Source organism: Mya arenaria, chromosome 16 (assembly GCF_026914265.1).
Source record: "Mya arenaria isolate MELC-2E11 chromosome 16, ASM2691426v1".
Classification (NCBI taxonomy): domain Eukaryota; kingdom Metazoa; phylum Mollusca; class Bivalvia; order Myida; family Myidae; genus Mya; species Mya arenaria.
In genome coordinates this window covers 33,526,662-33,554,590 of record NC_069137.1, presented here as the reverse complement: position 1 = coordinate 33,554,590, position 27,929 = coordinate 33,526,662, and the positions used below count along the sequence as shown (strand labels likewise).

Sequence of the window (27,929 nt, the reverse complement as noted above, 5' to 3'; positions counted from 1 at the left end):
AAACGAAATGAATCAAGTCTTGTTGCCATTTATTACAAACATTTTATTACATATTTCTATTGCCTCCATTCAATTCTGAATATTTGCATAAGACACAATATGTAAGTATATAACCCAGTAAAATGATAAAAGATGCACATGACAAGGTAACGCATGAAAAGGGCATTTAAAATAACATTCATCCAACACATTGTCAGACATCATCAATATTATATGGTAGTTTTCAAATGGGCGACTGTAAGATACCCAAATGAGTGTACATGTCTGTGTTGTCGATAGATGTGTCCCCATACATTATCTGGCTGGGCTTATCACCATGGCTGCGTTTTCCTCCAGTCTCCATATTCGCACATTTTGCCGTGTGTAGGCAAAACTCCACATCTGGGCTTACTCGTGCTGACCATCAGCTGAAGGCCATAATGACTGGTGAAAAGGATGACAATGTTGTCAGCTGGAGTTGTAGCCAAGATAGGCTGTTCACTTTCAAAGCATTAAGTAAATTTAAACCTGCAAAAGAGACATGCATATGCTACCTTCCCTCACACAGTTGTCTGAAATCCACTGCTAAATATCAATTGAAATGTGTATAGTACACCATGTTAAGGAATCTTAAAAAGATCTCCATCTATGAGAAGAAAAAACACGAGTTAAATTATCCCTTAACAATCATTAACCATTACTTAGTTTTTACACTAGTTTTGATAGATGAACCCAGAAATCAATTTGTATTACTTAATTTCGGGTTTACAGAAGGTGAATCAAACAATTATTGTGTCAAAGTACACTGTCAAAGTACACAATATCAGCGACAGTAACAGTGATTCTCTTTGCTGCTCATTGCAAGTTTTATACTCCTTTTTTTCCCCTGAGGATTCATTTTTCTTCAACATGTGCATCAGCAGAATGCATTATTTTGAATATGTGCACATATCTATGCTTGGGACTCTCAGATTGGCTCTCAAGACAAATGGAAGTCCTCTTGTCAGTGCTCTTGGTTAAAGCAGTAAATATTGTGGCTAAGTAAGAAAGATAACTTACAATTCTACAGTCCCCTTGACAGCCCTCTTGGTTATGGCAGTAAATATTGTGGCTTAGAAAGAAAAATAACTTACAAGACTACAGTCCTCAAGACAGCCCACTTGGTTACAGCAATAAATATTGTGGCTTAGAAAGAAAGATAACTTGCAATTCTACAGTCCCCTTGGGAGCCCTCTTGGTTATGGTAGTAAATAATGTGGCTTCGAAAGAAAGATAACTTTCAATTCTACAGTTCCCTTGACAGCCATTTTGTTTATGGCAGTAAATATTGTGGCTTCAAAAAACGATAACTTACAAGACTTCAGTCCTCTTGACAACCCTTTTGGTTACGGCAATAGATAATGTGGCTTTGAAAGAAAGATAACTTACAGGCCTCCAGTCCTCTTGCAAGCCCTCTTGGTTACGGCATAAGTAGTGTAGCTAAGTAAGAAAGATATCTTACAGGCCTCCAGTCCTCTTGACAGCCCTCTTGGTTACGGCATAAAGTATTGTGGCTTAGTAAGAAAGATAACTTACAGGCCTCCAGTCCTCTTGCAAGCCCTTTTGGTTACGGCATAAAGTATTGTGGCTTAGTAAGAAAGATAACTTACAGGCCTCAAGTCCTCTTGATAGCCCTCTTGGTTAAGGCATAAAGTATTGTGGCTTAGTAAGAAAGATAACTTACAGGCCTCCAGTCCTCTTGACAGCCCTCTTGGTTAAGGCATAAAGTATTGTGGCTTAGTAAGAAAGATAACTTACAAGAATGCAGTCCTCGTGAACGCCCTCTTGGTTACGGCATAAAGTATGGTTGCTTAGTAAGAAAGATAACTTACAGGCCTCCAGTCCTCTTGACAGCCCTTTTGGTTGTGGAAGGCACTGCTCCATGAGCTGTGTCTGAAATGTTACAATGAGGAAAACATTAAAGTAAAGGCAGAATAAATTGTTAATGTTTAAAAACTGTGAATGAGGTAAGGGAGAAAATTCTCTTTCAAATGTAATCAGATATTGCATGTGACAATTGAATATCCCACAATTTCATACAGGGGTTTCGTTACAAAAAATAAAAGAAAACACAACAACTTTATTGGCTAAAATTTTCAAAGAGGTTTCTGTTCGGCACCAATGAAACTGCCTTATGAATATAATTACCAGATTATCTTAGCAAAATGTCCTACATTTTTTCTATTTCGTTTACATGAGTAACAACAGGTAGATTTATTAAGTGTAGCATTCAAAGTGATTGGGAAAGTAAAATTTATCAGAAAGTCTTGTTTAAAACTAGATCGTATGTAACTGCTCTATGCAATAAATCTCTGGTATGGTCCTACAGAACTAGCTAATACTTCATAACTGAATTGATGATAGCAACAATACAAAGAAACACTACTCCACCAAGAAAATACTATTTAACATGGATCTTGGGCACAATTCATAAAGCATCGAGATTTCAAAAGGCCTAGCAAGTGTTGTTAAGGTGAGTGGGTTTGTAGTGTGTCTCTAAAGCAAGATCTGTAGGTTAACAGCCGCTTGTTCATAGCCTCATCTTCCGTAATGACTGTTTGTAGCATTTGGAGATCAATGGAAGCTATGTCGAGTATTTTCTTTATTGTTGTCTAGGCAACATCAATGAGTCTTTCCCAACAACTGTCATACTATGGTTTTCATTTTAGAATGAACTGCTCCTGTTTCTCTTTCTGTGGAAGGGCAGTTTGGAGATTCTATGATGCAAAAGTCTTCTATCTGATTGGCATCAGCTTGCAGGTGGTGGCATTATCGGAGATCGTTAGTCTGGGCAATGATAATATGCTTACAAAACATCTGAAAGCCAGCAGAAGATTTTTCAGTGAGATCGGTTATTATTTCTAAATGGACGGCTGTAGTGTTTGCACATATAAACAGACAAATGTAAACTTTTGGTTGCTGTCCATGCCTCTCTTTCACATGTAAGCTTCTGGTAAAGTCTACGCCCGTGAAAAAGAAGAGAGACTTTTCATTGACTCTCATAAATTAAAGTAATGGATGGTCCAGTGCATTGTAGGACTTCTCTGTTACTTTAAAGCAGGTACAAAAGAATTCTTCGTAATTTTATCATTATCTGGCAGCTGTTCATGATCTGTTTTCCATGGCAATTTTGCTGTGTTTTTGCCATCAGTGAATGTCAAACAGTTTTCTTGGTAGTCTTTCAGATAGAAAATGTGTCCTTGCTTTCTTCTGGTGGAATTCCCCGTGCTTCAATGTACCAAAATCTGTGGTCTCTGATACAAGCGTTGCTTTGACATCTGTGACCGTTGAAGGATAATTCCATGGCTGTGACAGTGTTGGGCCGGTCATAAAGTACACAATAAGGGAGCTCATCGCAGTAGAGATGTCACCTCTGATGGTCTTATCACTTACAATTTTCCAATTAAACTCATCTCCAATCAAGATGGAAATATCTTAAGTAGTTTCCATGGTGACTGGATGAGCCAGCTTCAATCCACTGAGATATGGCAAATTCAGTATGGATTTTCAAAATCTGTTGTTGTTGGGGATTGCAATCTATTGAGACCATTAATGACAGTTAAAACACAGACTGGACCATAAGTCTGTTATCTGCAACTATGTTCACTGTTGGGGTATCAAGTTGATGGACTGTATGTGCAGGGTAACCGTCACTGAACAATGACGGGTGAATGACATCAGGGCCAGTATTCAATATTGATCTTATCCTTATCCTTAGACATGCCTCAGTGATGCATTCAGCTAATTGGTCAGCTAAATATACAGGCCAATCAAAACAGTTAGATTCTGATCATAAATTTTAAGTTCCATCTAAGTTGCTCATTGAATAACATCCCAGTTCCGTCTTTGAGACTGTAGTTGCAGTCTATCGGCAAACTTCTGTGATATGAAGGATCTCTGAGCTCTCTCAACCATTAGAATATTTGCCACAATGGAAATACTTTAAGCTTACTTGAGCAAGGAGTCTGAATGACATGTCTTTGTTGATGAATACAATATGGCCATAGCTTCATCTGTAGGACAGGTAGAATTACTGTAACTACTGGTGGTGCAAGTACGCTGGCTTACTTGAACTTCCAGTGTTGTTCTGTATGGCAGAATTGTCTGTCAACGGTAGCAAATACTGATGTGTTATGTTGTCATGTACGCAGATGACACCAAGATCTCGATTCAGACAGACACCTCGTGAGGGTTGCTCAGGCAATTAAAGCAAAACTGATTACTTTTCATAATATTTTCATCAGGACTGAACAAAAACTACCTACTGTAGCCATTATCAGAACTGATCATTTTAAATGTCATATTGAAATCATTATCAAAACTCAACACTTCATATTTCAAGCCATTATCAGAACTGAATATCTTAAACTGTACATTCAAACCGTTATCAGAACTGAAAATTAAAAATACATATTCTATTTTAACCAATAAAAGAATTCTCATTTTAAACTTTCTATTCTAACAATTATCAAAACTCAACTTTTTTTAAAGCTGCACTCTCTCAGATATATCGTTTAAACAACTTTTATTTTATTTTATTGTCTTGGAACGAGCCAATATTTGCGAAAATGCATGGAAACCAGTTATATAAGACTGCTGACAAAAAAATAGATCACATTTTTTATATTCAAGTACAAAAATTGATGTTTTATGCATTTTTCTTAAACCATTAGTAACGGTTCAAGCCATAAAACATTAATTTTCGAATGGAAATATGAAAATCTACGATCTGATATTTTGTCAGTAATCCTATATCATTGGTTTTCAGAAATTTACTCAAAAATCTGTGAGAGTGTAGCTTTACGCTTTCCAACCTTTATCAGAACAGAACATTTTAAACCTTAATCGTTATCTGGCTCAGGAATGCTGTGGACAAGCCAAGAAGACCGACATTGTTTGCGGTATACAGCTATAAAGGTGTGCCTTTGTGTAGGATGGCCACTGGGTCAATACTCTGTACTGGTACTGCAACACTCTGAAACATGCATCACAAAATGAAAGGATGATAACACACACAAAATCCAAAGCTATCTAATTCCATTTCGAATTACTATTTTAATGCCAAATTGAAAACTCTCAATAGTGAATTCAGAATTAATCATGACCTTGATCATCCCTGAAATTACCACACAATGTTTTAAAAAGTTGAAGGTGAGAAATAATCAATGATGAATATAATTTATTAATTTTAGACTGGAGACAAACAAACATAAGGGTCATCTGGTTGTCATGACCAACCCGCGTACCAAGTATGATGTTCCTGGGTCCAAGTATGAAGGTCCTGCTTCCAAGCTTTCTTTAGTTGTTGAGCTGAAAGAAGTGTCACGTTCTGTCTTGTGACAAAAAATAGTTTTTCCACCTGAAGTTCACTGTGACCTTGACCAACTGACCTCAAATCAATAGGAGTCATCTATTAATCAAGACAAACTAGCAAACCAAGTATGAAATTCCAGGGCTCAAGCGGGGCTCACAGTGACCTTGACCTTTAACCAACTGATCTCAAAATCAATAGGGGTCATCTACTAATCATGACAAATCTACATACCAAGTATGAAGTTCCTGGGCATAAGTGTTCTTTAGATACTGAGTGGAAAGGAAGTGTGACCTACTGACACCTGGACTGACTGACGAACAGGGCAAAAACTATATGTATCCCCCATTCATGCAATAGGGTAGCATAAATATATATGTTTAGGGTAACATCCCCGAAACTACTAGTTAGATTAGGAAGGACATTTTTTATATGTACTTAATGTCAAGAACAGTGACTTGCAAATAGTGCTTTTTCTTGCAAACGTCACTCATATAATACATGTACTTAATGTCAAGATCAGTTTCTTGCAAATGGCGCTTTTTCTTGCTTACGTCACTCATATAATACATGTACTTAATGTCAAGATCAGTTTCTTGCAAATGGCGCTTTTTCTTGCAAACGTCACTCATATAATATGGCTTTTGTAATGGAGCTTTATTCTGTCAAAAAATAATGTCAGTTTATGTTTATGTTTTTGTATGGTATTTTTTTGATAATTTCTCTAGAGTCAATGTTTTTTTTAGAGGAGATTTTCCTCAAAACAATTAGTACATGGAGCCATTCATGTATAATGTCCATTGGTTCATTGAATAAAAGGTTTGGAAACAAGTTAGAACAAACAGGGATCATCCTCTCTCTGCCAAATCACACAATTCCTTTATCAAAATGGCCTGCCACCATTTCCTTAAATATGGAAAAGATCACTGGCATAAAGTATTGTGGCTTAGTAAGAAAGATAACTTACAAGAATGCAGTCCTCGTGAACGCCCTCTTGGTTACGGCATAAAGTATGGTTGCTTAGTAAGAAAGATAACTTACAGGCCTCCAGTCCTCTTGACAGCCCTTTTGGTTGTGGAAGGCACTGCTCCATGAGCTGTGTCTGAAATGTTACAATGAGGAAAACATTAAAGTAAAGGCAGAATAAATTGTTAATGTTTAAAAACTGTGAATGAGGTAAGGGAGAAAATTCTCTTTCAAATGTAATCAGATATTGCATGTGACAATTGAATATCCCACAATTTCATACAGGGGTTTCGTTACAAAAAATAAAAGAAAACACAACAACTTTATTGGCTAAAATTTTCAAAGAGGTTTCTGTTCGGCACCAATGAAACTGCCTTATGAATATAATTACCAGATTATCTTAGCAAAATGTCCTACATTTTTTCTATTTCGTTTACATGAGTAACAACAGGTAGATTTATTAAGTGTAGCATTCAAAGTGATTGGGAAAGTAAAATTTATCAGAAAGTCTTGTTTAAAACTAGATCGTATGTAACTGCTCTATGCAATAAATCTCTGGTATGGTCCTACAGAACTAGCTAATACTTCATAACTGAATTGATGATAGCAACAATACAAAGAAACACTACTCCACCAAGAAAATACTATTTAACATGGATCTTGGGCACAATTCATAAAGCATCGAGATTTCAAAAGGCCTAGCAAGTGTTGTTAAGGTGAGTGGGTTTGTAGTGTGTCTCTAAAGCAAGATCTGTAGGTTAACAGCCGCTTGTTCATAGCCTCATCTTCCGTAATGACTGTTTGTAGCATTTGGAGATCAATGGAAGCTATGTCGAGTATTTTCTTTATTGTTGTCTAGGCAACATCAATGAGTCTTTCCCAACAACTGTCATACTATGGTTTTCATTTTAGAATGAACTGCTCCTGTTTCTCTTTCTGTGGAAGGGCAGTTTGGAGATTCTATGATGCAAAAGTCTTCTATCTGATTGGCATCAGCTTGCAGGTGGTGGCATTATCGGAGATCGTTAGTCTGGGCAATGATAATATGCTTACAAAACATCTGAAAGCCAGCAGAAGATTTTTCAGTGAGATCGGTTATTATTTCTAAATGGACGGCTGTAGTGTTTGCACATATAAACAGACAAATGTAAACTTTTGGTTGCTGTCCATGCCTCTCTTTCACATGTAAGCTTCTGGTAAAGTCTACGCCCGTGAAAAAGAAGAGAGACTTTTCATTGACTCTCATAAATTAAAGTAATGGATGGTCCAGTGCATTGTAGGACTTCTCTGTTACTTTAAAGCAGGTACAAAAGAATTCTTCGTAATTTTATCATTATCTGGCAGCTGTTCATGATCTGTTTTCCATGGCAATTTTGCTGTGTTTTTGCCATCAGTGAATGTCAAACAGTTTTCTTGGTAGTCTTTCAGATAGAAAATGTGTCCTTGCTTTCTTCTGGTGGAATTCCCCGTGCTTCAATGTACCAAAATCTGTGGTCTCTGATACAAGCGTTGCTTTGACATCTGTGACCGTTGAAGGATAATTCCATGGCTGTGACAGTGTTGGGCCGGTCATAAAGTACACAATAAGGGAGCTCATCGCAGTAGAGATGTCACCTCTGATGGTCTTATCACTTACAATTTTCCAATTAAACTCATCTCCAATCAAGATGGAAATATCTTAAGTAGTTTCCATGGTGACTGGATGAGCCAGCTTCAATCCACTGAGATATGGCAAATTCAGTATGGATTTTCAAAATCTGTTGTTGTTGGGGATTGCAATCTATTGAGACCATTAATGACAGTTAAAACACAGACTGGACCATAAGTCTGTTATCTGCAACTATGTTCACTGTTGGGGTATCAAGTTGATGGACTGTATGTGCAGGGTAACCGTCACTGAACAATGACGGGTGAATGACATCAGGGCCAGTATTCAATATTGATCTTATCCTTATCCTTAGACATGCCTCAGTGATGCATTCAGCTAATTGGTCAGCTAAATATACAGGCCAATCAAAACAGTTAGATTCTGATCATAAATTTTAAGTTCCATCTAAGTTGCTCATTGAATAACATCCCAGTTCCGTCTTTGAGATTGTAGTTGCAGTCTATCGGCAAACTTCTGTGATATGAAGGATCTCTGAGCTCTCTCAACCATTAGAATATTTGCCACAATGGAAATACTTTAAGCTTACTTGAGCAAGGAGTCTGAATGACATGTCTTTGTTGATGAATACAATATGGCCATAGCTTCATCTGTAGGACAGGTAGAATTACTGTAACTACTGGTGGTGCAAGTACGCTGGCTTACTTGAACTTCCAGTGTTGTTCTGTATGGCAGAATTGTCTGTCAACGGTAGCAAATACTGATGTGTTATGTTGTCATGTACGCAGATGACACCAAGATCTCGATTCAGACAGACACCTCGTGAGGGTTGCTCAGGCAATTAAAGCAAAACTGATTACTTTTCATAATATTTTCATCAGGACTGAACAAAAACTACCTACTGTAGCCATTATCAGAACTGATCATTTTAAATGTCATATTGAAATCATTATCAAAACTCAACACTTCATATTTCAAGCCATTATCAGAACTGAATATCTTAAACTGTACATTCAAACCGTTATCAGAACTGAAAATTAAAAATACATATTCTATTTTAACCAATAAAAGAATTCTCATTTTAAACTTTCTATTCTAACAATTATCAAAACTCAACTTTTTTTAAAGCTGCACTCTCTCAGATATATCGTTTAAACAACTTTTATTTTATTTTATTGTCTTGGAACGAGCCAATATTTGCGAAAATGCATGGAAACCAGTTATATAAGACTGCTGACAAAAAAATAGATCACATTTTTTATATTCAAGTACAAAAATTGATGTTTTATGCATTTTTCTTAAACCATTAGTAACGGTTCAAGCCATAAAACATTAATTTTCGAATGGAAATATGAAAATCTACGATCTGATATTTTGTCAGTAATCCTATATCATTGGTTTTCAGAAATTTACTCAAAAATCTGTGAGAGTGTAGCTTTACGCTTTCCAACCTTTATCAGAACAGAACATTTTAAACCTTAATCGTTATCTGGCTCAGGAATGCTGTGGACAAGCCAAGAAGACCGACATTGTTTGCGGTATACAGCTATAAAGGTGTGCCTTTGTGTAGGATGGCCACTGGGTCAATACTCTGTACTGGTACTGCAACACTCTGAAACATGCATCACAAAATGAAAGGATGATAACACACACAAAATCCAAAGCTATCTAATTCCATTTCGAATTACTATTTTAATGCCAAATTGAAAACTCTCAATAGTGAATTCAGAATTAATCATGACCTTGATCATCCCTGAAATTACCACACAATGTTTTAAAAAGTTGAAGGTGAGAAATAATCAATGATGAATATAATTTATTAATTTTAGACTGGAGACAAACAAACATAAGGGTCATCTGGTTGTCATGACCAACCCGCGTACCAAGTATGATGTTCCTGGGTCCAAGTATGAAGGTCCTGCTTCCAAGCTTTCTTTAGTTGTTGAGCTGAAAGAAGTGTCACGTTCTGTCTTGTGACAAAAAATAGTTTTTCCACCTGAAGTTCACTGTGACCTTGACCAACTGACCTCAAATCAATAGGAGTCATCTATTAATCAAGACAAACTAGCAAACCAAGTATGAAATTCCAGGGCTCAAGCGGGGCTCACAGTGACCTTGACCTTTAACCAACTGATCTCAAAATCAATAGGGGTCATCTACTAATCATGACAAATCTACATACCAAGTATGAAGTTCCTGGGCATAAGTGTTCTTTAGATACTGAGTGGAAAGGAAGTGTGACCTACTGACACCTGGACTGACTGACGAACAGGGCAAAAACTATATGTATCCCCCATTCATGCAATAGGGTAGCATAAATATATATGTTTAGGGTAACATCCCCGAAACTACTAGTTAGATTAGGAAGGACATTTTTTATATGTACTTAATGTCAAGAACAGTGACTTGCAAATAGTGCTTTTTCTTGCAAACGTCACTCATATAATACATGTACTTAATGTCAAGATCAGTTTCTTGCAAATGGCGCTTTTTCTTGCTTACGTCACTCATATAATACATGTACTTAATGTCAAGATCAGTTTCTTGCAAATGGCGCTTTTTCTTGCAAATGTCACTAATATAATATTGCTTTTGTAATGGAGCTTTATTCTGTCAAAAAATAATGTCAGTTTATGTTTATGTTTTTGTATGGTATTTTTTGAAATTCTCTAGGGATTTTTTTTTTTTTAGAGGAGATTTTCCTCAAAACAATTAGTACATGGAGCCATTCATGTATAATGTCCATTGGTTCATTGAATAAAAGGTTTGGAAACAAGTTAGAACACACAGGGATCATCCTCTCTCTGCCAAATCACACAATTCCTTTATCAAAATGGCCTGCCACCATTTCCTTAAATATGGAAAAGATCATTGTGGGTCAGCGGCTTTCATCAGGTAGAGTCGGTTTATCCGAAACAAACAATTCTCTTTGAGCCTTACAAGAAAACCCATTTGGAGCAGCACAATACTGCATAAATGTTCCAAACAATATTTGTGTCTCATTTGAAATATTTCACGTCACGGAAAAATGAGAATGTTTTAACCGATAAACTTATCCTATTTTTTAAATGAGTCTGTGTTGCCCCCACTTGCTGCCCAGTTTGCCAGGAGGTGCTTCTCTGATTGTCTGGTCTCCACTGAAAGGGGTGCCAGCTGGAATGAATAAAAAACAAGAGATGTTTGTCAAACATTATGCCCCCCTGAGCGCCATGTTAGTTTAAACATATTTATTATGCAGAAAAACAACAATACAGCATTTGTTACAAACATATAAAATAAAGGATTGGAACGGTAGAATTAACTAATAAAGTTCCTTTCCTTGAATGGTTATTTGCAATAGTATTAAATACAGGTTTTACTAAATAAAGGATTAATATGATAGCTCTCAGAGTAGTAAGATGATTTTAGATAGAACGGTGGTAAAATTTCAAATTTAAAGGAATTTAATATCAGATAATGAAAAAAAAAGCAAAAGAAGATAATGATAAGCTATGTTGAGATAGGAGAAGGAAAGAAGAAAGGCAGAGTAATAGTCATAGGATGGATTTAAACTGGAGTCGATTAATCAAATCTTTTTGTTAAGTGAATATATTGGTGGACTGCATCAAACAGTTTGAAATTCTGTTCATCAGTCAGGGTGTCAGCACCATACAATAGTGAACGAAGAGTTACTTCAGTCAGTGCTTCCACTGAGTCGATCAGAGAAAGTCTATGATCGGAGTAGAGTGGACATAAAAGAAGAAAATGATATGTTGTTTCTTGGCGTCCGCAAATACAGAGTGGAGAAGATACAATGTTTTTCAAATAAAGGTGATGGTTTAATGAGCTGCATTCCGTTCGTAAACGAGTATGTAGGACTTGAAGCTTACGCTTCCCATAATAGAATAACTTGCTAGATTTAGAACTAACTGACTTGAGATACTCTTTAAAACCAGACACGGTATCTAAAGAAGATGCCTCAGCTGGAAGACTATTCCAGGAAGAGATAGCCGAAGGAAGGAAAGAGTTCATATACAATGATGTGCGAGTTCTAGGAATGGAGATTTTAGATGAATTTCTGAGAGATCTTGTTGATACTTGCCCTACTGTTGGGGGGACCAAGTTTGAAAGATAATCAGGAGTGAACCCATTTTTCATTTTAAAGAAAAGGAGAAGTTTGTGCTTTTCGCGCCTAGTTTGTAAACTTTCCCAGCCAGTTTCAACTTCGAGAAGACATAAGGAAACCAAACGTGTACAACCAGTTACAATTCTGGCACACTCGGTCTGGATTTTATCTAATTCATCCTTTTCATGTTGGGTGCAATTACTCCAAATAACGTCTGCATATTCAAGGATTGGTCTGACAAAAGATAAATAAATAACTTCTAAAGATCGCCTGTCTTATTGAAATCTTAGCCGTTTCATCACGTTGATCCGAGCCCAAGCTTTATCTTTAATATAATCAACATGAACATGCCAACTACAATCTTCAGATATATGTATTCCGAGATGTTTATGGGATTCAACAGAGGGTATCACTGTATCAAACATTTGCAAAGAAGGATGAAGGGGCTTTAATCTTTTTTGGTTAGCACCATAGATTCGGATTTAGATGGATTAAATTTCACAAGCCACTTGTCAGCCCAATGAGACAACTTGTTGATATCGGACTGTAGTTGCTCAGCTGCAACTTGGGGTGTTTCGACTATGACAAATAGACTAGTATCATCAGCAAATAAATTGATGTTAGAATTGACATCATTTACAATTCACATTAATGTATATAAGAAACAAAAGGGGCCTAAAATAGAGCCTTGGGGTACACCAGCCTTAATCTCAGAAAATGATGAAGAGGCTCCTGGAATAACCACTCTTTGTCGACGGTATTCCAAGTAATTTGAAAACCAAGAAAGAAGTGAACCACATATGCCTGCATGTTCGAGTTTGTACAAAAGGCCACGGTGCCAAACCTTGTCAAAAGCTTTACTTATATCAAAGAAAACAACTCTTATTTCAAGACCTTCGTCAAGGGCATGGCAGAACTTATTATAGATATATGTTAGTTGATTAACGGTAGAGTCACCGGAAATGAAACCGGATTGAAAACATGTAAAGAAGTGAGTATCACGGAGAAAGTTAAAGACATGTTTAAATATAATCCGTTCAAAGACCTTTTCCATAGTATTTAAGAGTGATATTGGACGATAATTTGATGGGTCTGAAGGATCACCCTTTTTGAAAATTGCACAAACATTTGAACACTTCCAACTTGACGGCATAATAGAAGTATTTAATGAATCATTAAACAGATCACACAAAGGCCATGTTGTCAGGATTATATGGACAATTGAATGAAATATGCATGGACCTAAATGACAGCTGATTTTTCACTGACATTGAATGCAGTCGAGGCAGTTTTAAGATTATGACCATTCAAAGTGTGAGGATAGAGTGTGTTATGACTATGACCTTTGACTCTATGACCTCAAAATCCATAGGAGTCATCAGCTGGTCACAAAAAACCTAAATTTCAAGTTATGAGGGCCATAGGCATTGTCAAGTTATCACAAAGACAAGCTTTTTTCGTTCAAGGTCACTATGACCTTGACCTTTGACCCCTAAAATAAATAGAGGTCATCTACAGGTCAGACGCAACCACAAGTCAAGCACCATGAGTGCAGGCATTGTCAAGTTATCACTCAGACAACCTTTCATCATTCAAGGCCACTGTGACATTGACCTTTGCCTGATGACCACCAAAAACAATAGGGGTCATCTACTGGTCAGGTCCAACTTCCGTATCAAGTTTGATGACCATAGGTCTAGGCATTGTTGAGTTATCACTCAGACAAGCTTTAAAATTATTTTACCATACACGGTCACTCTGACCTTGACCTTTGACCCGATGAGCCCTAAAATCAAAAGGGATCATCTGCTGGTCAGGCCCAACCTTCATGTCAAGTTTGATGACCATAAGTCCAGGAATTGTTGAGATATCACTCAGATAAGCTATGGTCTACCGACGGACCGACCAACCAACCGACTGAATGGTAAGTCGCAAATTTTTGAAGAGCCATTTTTTCCTTATACATAGGAATAATCTGAACAAGTAAAGTTTTCCTTGAAAATTAGTTATCATGTGACATTTTGCTATCAGTTTTTAACAATTCCAAGGTTTTCTCAACTAGTTTGAGTACCCAAAATCCCAGATGCATTTTGAAAGCATTAAAACCAGACATGCTTAGAATTTCTCCTTACTTGGAAACGGTATTTCTTTCTCAGAAATCCTTGCCGAGAGCCGGTATCATATATCATACAAGACAACGTTTTGACCAGCACAGGTTCTTGTTCTTAAAAATACCTCTGTGGCTTCAGCAACCAGGCTGGCTATAGAAATAAACAATAAATTAGTGTTGTTAAGGCATTTTGAGTGTATTTAGGGCTCTAATCTTAATGAAACCAACACACTTTTTAACTTATTTTGCCTTAAGGGGTTTTGCAATGAATAGAACTGAATAAATGAATGAATAAATAAATATGTATGAATTTATGAAAGGTAGCAATATTTCTTTCAAATAAGGATAGATCTCATTGTGTTGCTGTGATTGTTGAAGTAGATGCTTTTCTTGTCCATAAGCTAAAAATCATATGCACACTAAATAAAACATCATTCTGCATCAAATGTGTAGTAGGTTTTGTTTTATTGCTGATATAATTTTCACGAAATCTAATGTTTGCCTCGCCAGAAATGATTGACAAACAGCATGAAAGAAATTCTTTATGGAATGGAACAAACAGTATTTAAGAGCTTATATGACCAAACTTACTCATATTATGCTTCAGTTTAGATACTGTTTTCCATTATATGATCATGATGTTCTAACAAATTTCCGCATGTTGGAATGTTGGGGTACACCAAGGATAGCTCGGCCGGGTGGGCAGCTTGTCGGATGGGCTGGCTGGCTGGCTGGTTCTTCATCATTTCCTCTCAGACCTGTTTAAAATAATAAGAAAGGATAATACATAAATGCACAACAATTACAAATTATACAATCATTGAAGCCCATATAGCCTATACGACAGACTCAAATAACACATCTCTGGCATGCCAGTTTCAATTGATGGGTTCAACATTTTAATGTTCCACTGCGGCACATTTCATTTTTAATTTAACCCTTTACTTCATAGATACGAATTTCTTCTTATATATCCATAGCTTCATAGATACGGATCTTTTCGCTCTATCCATAGCTTCATGGATACGTATCTCTACATACTCGTTTTTTAAAAACATTTATGTTCTTACCTGTTACTTTTTTAATCTTTATGAATACAGTTTTATGTAGCATTGACATCAATAATTCCATTGAGCAAAAAAAATATACATGTTTCTATTTAAAATTAACAAAGGACAATAACTCTAAAAATATGGAAGCAAGAGTTACGGTTCTTGTGCACTGCACTTGCCCTCAATGAGATCTAACTAGCTATGAAGTTTCAAGTTGATACCTCTTATATTTTTCAAGATATGCCCTGGACAAAACTTTAAGCATGAAAATTAACAAAGTGTAATTACTCTTAAACTAAGAAAGCAAGAGTTACTGTTATTGTGCACTGCACTTGCCCTCCATGAGATCTATCTACATATGAAGTTTCAAGTTGATAATTTTTATATTCTACAAAATTATGCCCCGGACAAAACATTAAGCATGAAAATCAACAAAGGGCAATAACTCTAAAAATATGGAAGCAAGAGTAACAGTTCTTGTGCACTGCACTTGCCCTCAATGAGATCTATCAACATATAAAATTCAAGTTGATACCACTAATAGTTGATGAGATATGCCCCGGACAAGTGAATACAGGACGCGGAAGCTAACTAAAGGCAATTACTCTAAAAATATGAATGCAAGAGTTACAGCTCTTGTGCAGTGCACTTGCCCTCACTGAGATCTATCTAGCTATGAAGTTTCATGTTGATACCTCTTATATTCTTCAAGATACAATGTATGCCCCAGACAAAACTTTAAGCATGAAAATTAACAAAGGGCAATTACTCTAAAACTAAGAAAGCAAGAGTTACTGTTATTGTGCAGTGCACTTGCCCTAAGCATGAAAATTAACAAAGATGAAAATTAACAAAGGGCAATAACTCTGCAAATATGGAAGCAAGAGTAAAAGTTCTTGCCCTCAATGAGATCTATCTACATATGAAATTTCAAGTTGATTCCACTCATTAGTTTATGAGATATGCCCCGGACAAGTGAAAACGGGATGCGACCGCCGCCGCCAACGCCGACAACAGTAACCCCTACTCAGGCGACACAAAAAATCGAGTCATTGTGCCTATTTGTGGTCGGTGTGCAGTTATCACATTAAAGGGAAAGTTAACGTTATTAAAATTGTATAATTATCTCCAAACAAACAGTTTCAATTCGTAAAACACCATACCAACTGCTGTTAACGGAAGTTTGTTGAATTGCCACCATTTATTTAAACACAAAAAACTTTCGAATTTGACAGCTAATCGAGTTTGCTGTTTCCACAACTAGTCCACCTAAATGGCCGTCAACGAGTCTTTTGACAATTTTTTTACTATGGCAGACTCGTGACGTCCACCATCCCAGCAAAAAGTAGCGAACGGGCCTTGCGCAGGGAATCCTCTCGGCCATAATTTCGAAAATATCTCCCTTATAAATTCAAATTTCTACGAAAATAGTATTGCCTACTATTAAACACATATTTATTTATGTCATAATGCCAAAACAACATGTTCAGATATCATAATACACTTATATGTGTCAATTGTTTATCGAGTATCGCAATATCTGTAAATCTGGGACAAATCTGAGAGGTTGTGTACATGTATAACGGTATTCATGACCCAGAATATGTTTATGTGAAAATAACGACTAATGACAAATTCAATCCACAGGCATCTGGATCATTGTTTGTCACTTAAATGTTGTTTAAAACCATTTTGGGTACATACACTTTTGTATATGAAAGACACTAAATATTTTCAGATGTGTTGTTTATCTCATTGTATGTACCCAAAATGGTTTTAAACAACATTTAAGTGACAAACAATGATCCAGATGCCTGTGATTCAATCCAGTTTAGATCACTGTCAGTATATATTGAACGACATTGTCATTATTATTCAACATCGATGCATAATATTACTACTGTATATCGTTTTTCGCCCGGTGTTAATGGTAGAGAGTTGTAGCATTACAGGGATACATAAGAAATGTCAAAATAATAAAAAAAGTATCCCTGATCGCTCATTATTGTAGCTGTTTCCACAACCTTCTAATATATATCAATAAATCCCGTCTAGTGCGCGTACTACGCGAACAGCCCGTTTGGGTTTATAGCAAATGTGTGGCCATGGAGTTTGTTTAAGTATTTAGAATCCCTGATGTACGGCACTAATGAAATCCTATTTCTTTCTTAATTCTTGTTTGGCTAGTTTTGTTGTTTTCTGCATTTGAATAATCTTCGGGAAAGTTAAAATTGAAGTCATTGAAAGGAAAGAGCTGTGTTAATTTTCGCTCAGTCATCTGTTATTTTATGTAGTATTTATATGATTATATCACTTTATAAGGTAATATGAACAAAGGCGCTGCCTCTACGGGCTTGAAGTGCTATTGCCGGACACTTTAAGTTTACTTAATGACTAAGTAAAACATACTAGGAGTAAAAGGGAAATGCTTTATTGTATATGTTAATAAAACTTTTTAAATAACAAGCAGTTTTGTTGCTGTTAGCAATTTATTTAGTATATATGCAACAATCTTCAATAATTGTGTATACATTATATATAATGCATTACTTTATATTTTATATGAAGTTTAGAGTTATTCTTCTTAATTAACTTAAATAAAGCTACTATGCATTTGAGATCAAGTACACAAACGCATTTGAGGAATATGTTGCAAACAGAAAATAAATAAAAACAAGAGCTGTCACAGAGACAGCGCGCTCGACTATTCAGCCGCTTTTCGGTGTATGGATTGAAAAGTTTTGGAGAAACATGCATTGATCACTGTTATATTAGATTTCAATGCAATACATGATGTGCTGAGATATTTACATGTACATAAATTGAATTGGAAAATATTTGAGGTGGTACGCAAACTTTAACATAAATTGTAGATTGAAAAAGGGGCATAATTTTGTCAAAATGCTCGATAGTTACCTCCTCCTGTGTATAGGTTGGGGGCATAATGGTGAACAAGCGTGCAAAGTTTCAAAGCCAGATGTCAATGGACTTTGAAAATATTTGAGGTGGTACGCAAACTTACACGTAAATTCTAAGTAAAAAAGGGGCATAATTCTGTCAAAATGCTTGATACAGTGACCTCCTCCTGTGTACAGGTTGGGAGCATGATGGTGAACAAGCGTGCGAAGTTTCAAAACAGTTTGTCAATGGACTTTGAAAAAATTTGAGGTGGTACGCAAACTTTTACATAAGTGGTAATGCTGATGCTGACACTCGGGTGACTAGGATAGCTCTACTTATTCTTCGAATAGTCAAGCTAAAAATGATCACATATCAATAATGTTGCACTGAAGTATGCAACAAGCAGGGGTTATTATAATTTTAACTAGAATTGAATGGGCAAAAATCTATTTAAATATGATGGTAAAACATGGCAAAACATTTAATTACTAATAATTATGATTGTATATGAACAATATGTAGCCAAGCAGCTCTGGAAAATTGTCTGCAAAATATCTCAGTGAGAATAGAGAATATATTCTTATTTGTTTGTTGCAAAAACATACACCACACCCCCACCAAAAAAGTTGCAAAATGTCAATTATGAACAAATGTGTTGTTTACATTTTAAGGGCAAATACAATTCTGCTTTAATTACAGAATTATCTTAACGATGCTTTCAATAAACTTTAAAATAATTTGTTTGCAATGACAAATCTGACAAACATAATGTCTAATGATCAAAATTATCTAAATTTCAATTAATGAATATTGTAAACAGCTTTTCTAAAATCAGGTATAAACCAAAAGACCTAATAAACCAAATTATGTTGATAAAATTCAGTGTTCTCAAAAGCACAATTAATGTTTTCTGTACTGACAGCTGGATCTTCAATGTTTAACATATATATCAGTTCAACAACATACAGTGATATTGGCTTCATTGACAGTTAAAACACCATAACTACTATACACCGAACTGGTGTCTTCTTGAAAAAAAATCATGAATAAAAGAAACCGAACAAACCAGCAAAAACTGAAAGTATCTGGTTTTAAATGCTAAATATGGTACAAAATTAACAGAACAGAGTTTTGCAATTGTCTATATGTTGCTCAATTATTACATATTTGCTGTAAATGTCACATTTTGTATTATTCACACAAACAAGTTTGACAGGGGTGACTAACATCTGCATTCTCTTGAAATATGGGATTCTGTGCTGCATCCAGTTTCAAATTGTTTGACCACTTCAGGCTGCTGGCCCATCAGAATCTGCAAATAACATAAATGCAATGTTTTTAACAGAATAAAAGTACTAACTACTACTGTGAAGGTATACCAGTTAACAATCATTTGAGGCATACACACTTCTTTATGTAGTCATAAATTTGATATGGTCACATATGGTGAAAATTAAAGAAGTCCAACTTCAACACAAATTATTTATTTATGAAACAACGTTTCTGCCATTCGGCCTTCATCAGTTGTATGTATATAATGAACAGGAAATGACGTCAACATCAAATGACGTCAACGTTGATAACCTTGATGTAGTCACATAATGATAGTCATAGTGTAATTTGACGGATTCAAAGATCAAGATAAAATAGATGAAATATATTATGTTTGAATATTTTGCAATGAGTATTAAACAACTCCAAGATAATTGACTACAAAGAAGCATTTTGGAGGAGTCAGAAATGCACTTGCTTAGAATCTCTTCTTACTTGAAGACATTTTCCATTCTCTGGAGGTGGTATGGAATTCCAGACAGAACTATCTTGAATAGGATTTTTTGTCCATAAAGGTCCTCTCAAGCTTCAGCAACCAGGTGGCTATAAAAAAAGAACCAATACAGTTGTGCTTTTACAGAATGTTGAAATATATTAAGGAGTATTGAGGGATAAGTCAAAAACCTGAAATTAATAAAAAAGCAAACAAAATAGTTTATTAGAAAATGATATAATCTCATGGCCGTGACCGGAAATAATTTACAACCAGCATGAAACAATGTTATTTAGGAATGAAACAAACTTAAAAGATAAAAGATTCAAACCCGCTACTGTTTGGATACATTTTCATAAAGTGATTTTGAAATACTAATAATTTACCGCATGATGCCTAATCCAATTTGAGTTCGGCTGGCTGGTCCGTCATCATCCCCATCTCCAACCTGTTGCAAACAATAACAAATAAATTAAGTTATTAAGGAATTGGACTACAAAAAAATCTCACCTGGTTGATGTAATTACATCTACTAAAAATCGTATTTTCATAAGGACATTCACTAAAGGCTTCGAGTTGGGTTGGTGAAGCTGGCATTTATGCACCAGTCAATTGTAACCCCCCCCCCCCCCCCAGGTCCGGGGAATAGCAGGGACTTTGACTTCCGGTCAAGCCAACCCCGGCTAAAATCTCCGCCCCGCTATATTTTGCGCAAAGACAAAACCACCGCATTCATCTGGCACTGCAGGGCCACCTGAAAGGTAACTAGAGCTATCACTGAAGGTGATTAATACCCCTGAACGCCGCCCTGATATGAAATTGCAGTCAACTATTTGGAAAGCCAACCTATAAATGACAACTTTATTTTATGGACTATTGTCATTGTAATTTGCTAAAATAGTGTAATGATTCATGTACACTGAACTCCTTCTCATTGTGCTGTACCATTGTATAAAGTTTTATTACATTCCATCTGGTAGATTTCAAGTTATGCTCCGGACAAAAAAAGTAACAAAGGGCAATAACTCTGTAATTGGCTGAAATAGAATTGCGGTTCCTATACATTGCACTTCCTCTCATTATGAGGTTCCTAAACATTGCACTTCCTCTCATTATGATCTATCACTGTATGAGGTTTTATTAAATTCCATCCAATAGTTTTCAAGTTATGCTCCAGACAAGAAAAAATAACAAAGGGCAGTAACTCTGTAATTAGCTGAAATAGAATTGAGGTTCCTATACACTACACTAAAGTCCTCTCATTATGATCTATCACTGTATGAAGCTTTATTAAATTCCATCCAACAGTTTTCAAGTTATGCTCGGGACAAGAAAAAAGTATTAAAGGCCATAACTCTTTAATTAGCTAAAATAGAGTTATGGTTCTTGTGCACTGCACTTCCTCTCATTGTGCTTTACCATTGTATGAAGTTTCAATAAGTTCCATATAGTAGTTTGCAAGTTATGTCTGGAAAAAAAAATTGACAGCAAAAAACAAATAAAGGCAATAACTCAGTACTTAGCTAAAGTAGAGTTATGGTTCTTGAACACTGCACTTCCTCTCATTGTGCTTTACCATTGTATGAAGTTCCAATGAATTTCATCCAGTACTTTTCAAGTTATACTCCAGACAAAAAAAGTAACAAAGGGCAATAACTCAGTATTAAGCAAGAATAGAGTTATGGTTATTGTACACGGCACTTCCTCTCATTATGCTCTACCATTGTATGAAGTTTAACCCAATTCCATCCAGTAGTTTTTAAGTTTTGCTCCGACTGTGAAACCGACCGACCACAGGGAATAAATATTATTAAAAGTTAGAAAAAACAACAACATGATAGTATTTAACAGTTTTTTCCTTTGATTTTTTAATTGAATTATCCCTGACATGAGGAAATAGTTACTAGAATATTTTTTACTTCTTATATTGATACTTATTGTTCTTGGTGGTGAAAGTTATATTCACAGATTTCCTAAACAAAGATGAAGTTTACAGATGCAACCTCACATTTGACAGAACTTTTAGACATTATTTAGTTTTTGTATTAGATGAAAGAATCAGCTTATTTTTGTATCATTACAAAAACAGATCTCAAGTGTATGAAAATGTCCCTTGAATTGAATTTTTCCTAAAACATTATTAAGTAACAGGGCTTTTTCTGCCCAATTTGGGAATAAGACCCTAGACATTTTGGATAATTTTGCGTCGTGAAAATGCTGAAATTGGGAAAATTAACTGTTAAAAGAAAAAGCTTAGACAGCTTAGTCTCCAGCGAATTAGGAAATGATTTTATATTAGTTTAATTCCCTTTAATAGAACCAAAATGGCTGAAATATCAATCCTTAGGTGTAAATATCTATTGCAATTAATCAATCATGACAGATAATATTTCATACAGATATATCTGAATGTGATGAAAATCAATGATTTCTGAGTACAATTATCAAAAAAACTTTACATCACATAATTTATTAGGATGTTGAAAATGAACCAGTACATTTAAAAGACTTTCTAAAACAAAATTTCTGAAGATTGGGAAAAACATCTTATATTTTGCTTTGGGAATGGGTCCGAAAGTCAAACCCATGGGTACTATAGAAAAAGCCCTGAGTAAGTACTACGCTTTTAGCCATGAAACATATTTTTTTTATACTAAATAAATTCCAATAAAACTGTCCAATATGTATCTAAAACTCACATTGGCAGCTAGATGGTTTATGAAAGGGCCACCAGATGGTCCAAAAATCAGCAAATATATTATTTCCCAGTTCATATTGTGAATATCTAGCATGTAAAAGTGATGTGATAAGAACAGACTCATATACTGACAATATTTTTAAATCAACAGGTATTTATTGTGCCATTAGCAGTGGTTTTCACTATTTCTTTTTTCTTCCAAATGTAAAATTTAGTGTCCCTTAAAGTTGCACTCCCACAGATTTAACAACTTTCTTATTTTTGTCTTTTAACGAGCCAATTTTTGTGTAAATGCATGGAAACAAGGAATAAACTGGTGGTAAAACCCCCGCCAAATGCCCCCGCACCCCAGAGACTCAATATAAGGCCCAATCTCCAAATTTAGCGCTAAGACAAAACCACCATGGTCGTCCGGCCCTGCGGGGCCACCTGGAAAGTAAAAACTGGGCCCATTTCCTCGGCATTCCCCGGTATACCCCCAGATGGGGGTGGGTGGCGCGTGGTTACAATTGACTGGTGCATAATTTAAAGGAAATATAAAAATCTGCAATCAGATCTTTTATCAGCAAACTTTTATCATTGGTTTGCAGATATTTACACAAAAATTTGCTCTTTCAAAGGCAAAATAAAATAAAATGTAAAAACGGTAAATTTGTGAGAGTGCAGCTTTAAATTCAATCACTGAGAAATGAAAATACATGACATGAATAGGATCTTAGCTCCACCTGCTAAATTGTCATTATTTATTGTCAGAATTTGAATTTATCCATTGAAGTACAATTGGACAGAAAAATGTATGACAATTGCAGGGCTGGAACCCGGGACCCCTTTGCTAACAGGGCGAGTTCTTCACCAACTGAGCTACTGAGATGCATTTACATTTTCTGACAATCTAAATAAAGAGGATGGTAACTTTCCATAACCTATGTGCGATAACTGAAAGAAAGAATAAATAGTGAATTTGTTTTGTTTTAGTGTAAAATCCTGATGTACATGAATTTCACTGAGTGAGAATCAAAAGTTATATTTTAAGAGTAACGAACTGAAATATTTTGCGATCTATCACAAACATAATAATTTAATTTTAGACCCTAAAAGTGTATTAAATGGCATCCAATTATAATTATTGAAGTAGGGCAACAAATTATAATTTGTATACAAAGGTTACATTATTTTGGTAATGAAGTTGTTCAAATTGTGGCCCAGCCCTCTTAGCACTGGCATTCAATATTTATTTGAGAGCTGGCTGAAATTTCAAACAGTAAAAAAATATCAACATGTTTGAAACAGTGAAAGATTGTTTTTCTATTGTTTATAAATGTCTATAAATCACCACAAAGCATATATAATAAAAATGTTTTGAATTTTGCTATGCCTATGCTTTACTATATTAGAGCTGGCATTGTAAATGTCTTGTTAATTTTACAAGATCAATATCGCTTTTTAAATAATTTATATAGATTCATATGGTGTTTGAAGAAATAATTGAGAAGAAAATATTTCTCAACCATATTCTATCTTAAGTTGAAACAGCAGTTAGGCCAGAGTTTTTTTATTTTTCGTTTTACGGGAATTTTTTCAAAAATAAGCACCAGGAGGAGGGAATAAAATAAGAAAAAGATGTCGAAAAATGAGCGTCGAGAAAAATAAATAAAAATAAGATGGATTTTTCGTATTTTTTTCTTTTTTTCGGAAACATTAATAAAATCAATGTTTTGAAGTTGTTCACACTTGTTTTGTACTCCATACTGCCTGTTGTATAATAGATCTGTACAATAGAGTTAAACAAAGATGTCATTTTCAAGTAGCCACAATAATGCACCAGTCAATTGTAACCATGCCCCCCCCCCCCAGGCCCAGAGAATAGAGGATATTTTGACTTTTAGTCCAGCCAATCCTTGGTAAAACCCCGCCCTGCAGAGACAAGCTACTGGTCAAATCCCAGTCCAAATTCCCCCGCACCCTGAGGTAAGGCCCATCCACCACTTTTTTCGGTGCAAAAACAAAACCACCGCATTCACTAGGCACTGCGGGGCCACCTGGTAGGTAAAACATGGCCCGTTTCTCTCTATCTCCCCTGTATACCCCCTGGACCTGGGGGGCCGTGGTTCAAATTAACTGGTGCATAATTAATGCTCGTTTAAGGAACTTTTTTAATTTGGATATTTATTTTACTCCCTAAACGCCACAAGTCAACTGATTCACACCAATGTAAATATATTCTTCAACTGTAACTCCACAGTATTAAACAAGTTGCACTGTTAAATAAAAATTACACATAAATTATATGCATGATTTTAATAGGAGCATCTATACTTTTGTAGTACTTTTAATAGTCACTGAAACTCGCACTGGCAAAACATAAGATCTGGCACATTGTTTGTGTCTAAAATGTTGATTAATATCATTTTGGTGAAGAAATTAAATGTCTTTGATATAGGGTACCGTTGATATACAAGAAAATCAACAAGGTATGTAACTCAAACTTACCAGATTTCACAGTAGTCAATTGCTTTTAGTTTCTTAATCAACATACAAACAATCCATTTTAAAATGGGTGACATGAAAAGAGGAGTCAACGCCCATTTAAATGGTATGCGATATGTTGGTATAACTTTATTGCCTTTAGACAAACACGCCAAATCCAATGTCACATTCTCGTCTTTTTCTGTAGTCGAAAACTGCACAGCAAATTCAAATTCTCAATGTATCCCCGAGTAAACAGGTCTACACACAGACATAATTAAGTGATTTATCCATTGGTATAAAGAAAATACAATTCCGTTCCGAAATATCACAAAATGACAAACGCACTGATTTTATGAACAACAGTGTCAGTCTTCAAACTAAATCCACTTTAAAATTTCGTAAAAGGCGGCCATTTTCCTAGCAAGCGCTTAGATGATGATTATAAACAAGTTTTATTTTCATCATGGCATATAATATGCATGTGATATCACAAAACAATGAAACATATTTCAGTTGAATTTGAAACAATAAGTTCTAAGATTTATTTAGATCATGGGTTATTACAACCATGTGATCAGAACAACGCTTTAACAAACAATTAATTAAACATATATATATAAACAAAGTGGACATATATTACATACAGTTTCCTATAATAGGAAATACTAAGACAAATAAGTCGTATTGTTTTTAAAGGAGAATGACTATTTGACATTAGATAAAAGGGATTTACAAAATATAGCCAGTTTAATAAGTTCTTTTTTGTTTTTACTGTTCATTAATTGATCTAACTTAATACAATTAGAGTTACGACAAAAGTACAAATAATAAGCAAGAAGCGCCGGCTTCCATCTTGGAAATTGTGCGCGATAATTTTTGTTGTTGTGAAATTAGCATTAGGTTAAATAACACTAAATTTTATTTTCTATCGGAGATCGAAGAAACGGGCGGCGGAAAAAAATAAAAATAAATTTAGGAATTTGAATCTTTTTCTTTTTTGGGTTTTGCAATATTTAGGTACGGCGCTCCCGTAAAACGAAATATAAAAAACTCTGGCCTTAGGAAGAGTAAATTGCACACTGCACGAAGAAAAACCACTAATCTAAAAGCAAGTTAAAAACTTCTGAAAAATATTGCGAAAAACGCCACTGTTTTTTGCTGAACTGATAACCCCGCATTTTCTGATCATATATGCAGAAGAAAAAAGGTATTATAAACACTGCTTTTCGTGAGGGGAAACCCCTCCCGAACCCACCCCATTTAAATAATTAATTACTTAAATGTCATTTTTTACTTTGTAGTAAGAGTTTGTCTAAAACTGTCTAGCATGCTTATACATGCCTTCAGCTGAATAATTTTGAATAGAGGTTAACTTAAAGAAATTCTGTGCGGAAATATGTGCCAGTTTAAGCGAGACATGTCAATACATTTCATCTCGCCTAAAGGTATCCTTCTGAAAAGCTTGGTAATTTTTTTTTACCAGTAAGACGCTGTAGCTATATAGTGTTATCATGTAATTCTGCCAAAAAGAAACGCTGCCTTTTATGCTGAAATCTCCCCCGGGTTCATAATCTATAATACTCACATTATTATGCTTGTTGAAACCCGGTCAAACATACCAAATCTGATGGTTGTCGGGAGGGGAACCCTCCCCTGAAAAACAAATTATGAATTACTAAACATTTGATTTCATTATTTGTGCTGAAGTGGTTTTCTGTAATTTAATTCATACATCTTTATCGCTTAAAGTATTCGCGAGTCATCTGCCCCACTCTGCCATGACAAAAATATAAATTTTTATTTTATCATCTGTGAGACGCCCCTTTAATGGGCGGACGAGTCTAGCCTGTGTGACCAGCTGCCCGTTTAACTCAGTTGGCAAGAGCGCCGTGCTAGTGTTCCTGCGGACGTGAGTCTGAGCCCCACATCAGGCACACTTTTCTTCTCAGGTTTACCATAATCATGCACAATGATTTTTAATGAAAAACAAATGTTTTTTAGATTTAGTTTTAACTACTTAGCGATGAAAAAGTCGATTGAAGGACCAAAAATCTAAAATATTGAACAAATCAACTTCTATTTAGTAATGAGGTTCAATATTTAACAAGTATGACTTATAACAAGCATGAACAATTTTTATGAAAAGAATATTTTATTAGAAATTTTTATGAAAAGAATATTTTATTAGATTTCTATTCAAAAAGCATAAATTTATGCTTTCCCGGAAATGTCGTAAAGCAAAAATAATATGTTTGAGAGTCAAATTTATCGGGACTTCCCAATCAACAATGTCTTGTGGATTTGTGTTGATTGCAGCTATTTTTAAAAATATTTATGCATTTTTGTAACCCGGAAATGAATTTCAACGCGAAAATTCATTATTTTTCTGAATAACATTCTTATTTGACAAAAAATTATCGGGATCTCTCAAGACATTCTTGGATAAGTATTCTGTGGCATTTTGACATAATAATACTTATGTCGACAGTTTTTTTTCGTAATAATGTGAATGCTTTTTGATCCATAATCTGTTAAAATCTTTTTTTGTAAAATTTGTTCAACTCCTAAATAACCCCAAACATGTCGCCAAGAATAAATGTTTCAACTCCAAAAAAGATCGTTTCTCAAATCTAAATAAAACAAGCATTTTCAACGTTTTATGTTTTGACCTTCCCCACCCACTTTGGAATTGATGTGGATACCGTTTTCATCACTTTAGCTTGTTCATTACGTAAAAACGAACGTTACATGTCATTATGATGTCCAAACAGCAACGTATGAACGATTCAATTTCAATGACAAGTATAATTCTTAGTTCAACTCACCGTGAAAACAACGTTAAGTCCGTGTTATTGCATCATGATATTGATATATGCAAATCATTGTTTACATCAACTGTCGTAAAATGCGCATAAATACATTTATCTT

The 27,929-nt window shown here is 35.3% G+C and overlaps 1 long non-coding RNA gene across 2 annotated transcripts; it reads right to left on the bottom strand.

Annotated features, from left to right (window-relative positions):
* Positions 1-80: 80 nt before the first annotated feature.
* On the bottom strand, positions 81-27,889 carry LOC128222632 (uncharacterized). Of its 2 annotated transcripts, XR_008259186.1 has the most exons (13): positions 27,827-27,889; positions 26,587-26,654; positions 20,221-20,282; positions 19,837-19,944; positions 19,297-19,381; positions 14,708-14,874; positions 14,139-14,267; positions 9,785-11,054; positions 9,379-9,513; positions 6,371-6,431; positions 4,859-4,993; positions 1,851-1,911; positions 81-423 (listed from the first exon to the last, which is right to left on the bottom strand). It is a non-coding gene; the product is annotated as an uncharacterized LOC128222632 (long non-coding RNA). The 2 variants fall into 2 exon arrangements; XR_008259185.1 differs by lacking the exons at positions 26,587-26,654; positions 27,827-27,889 and having other exon boundaries at positions 20,221-20,429.
* Positions 27,890-27,929: the final 40 nt, after the last annotated feature.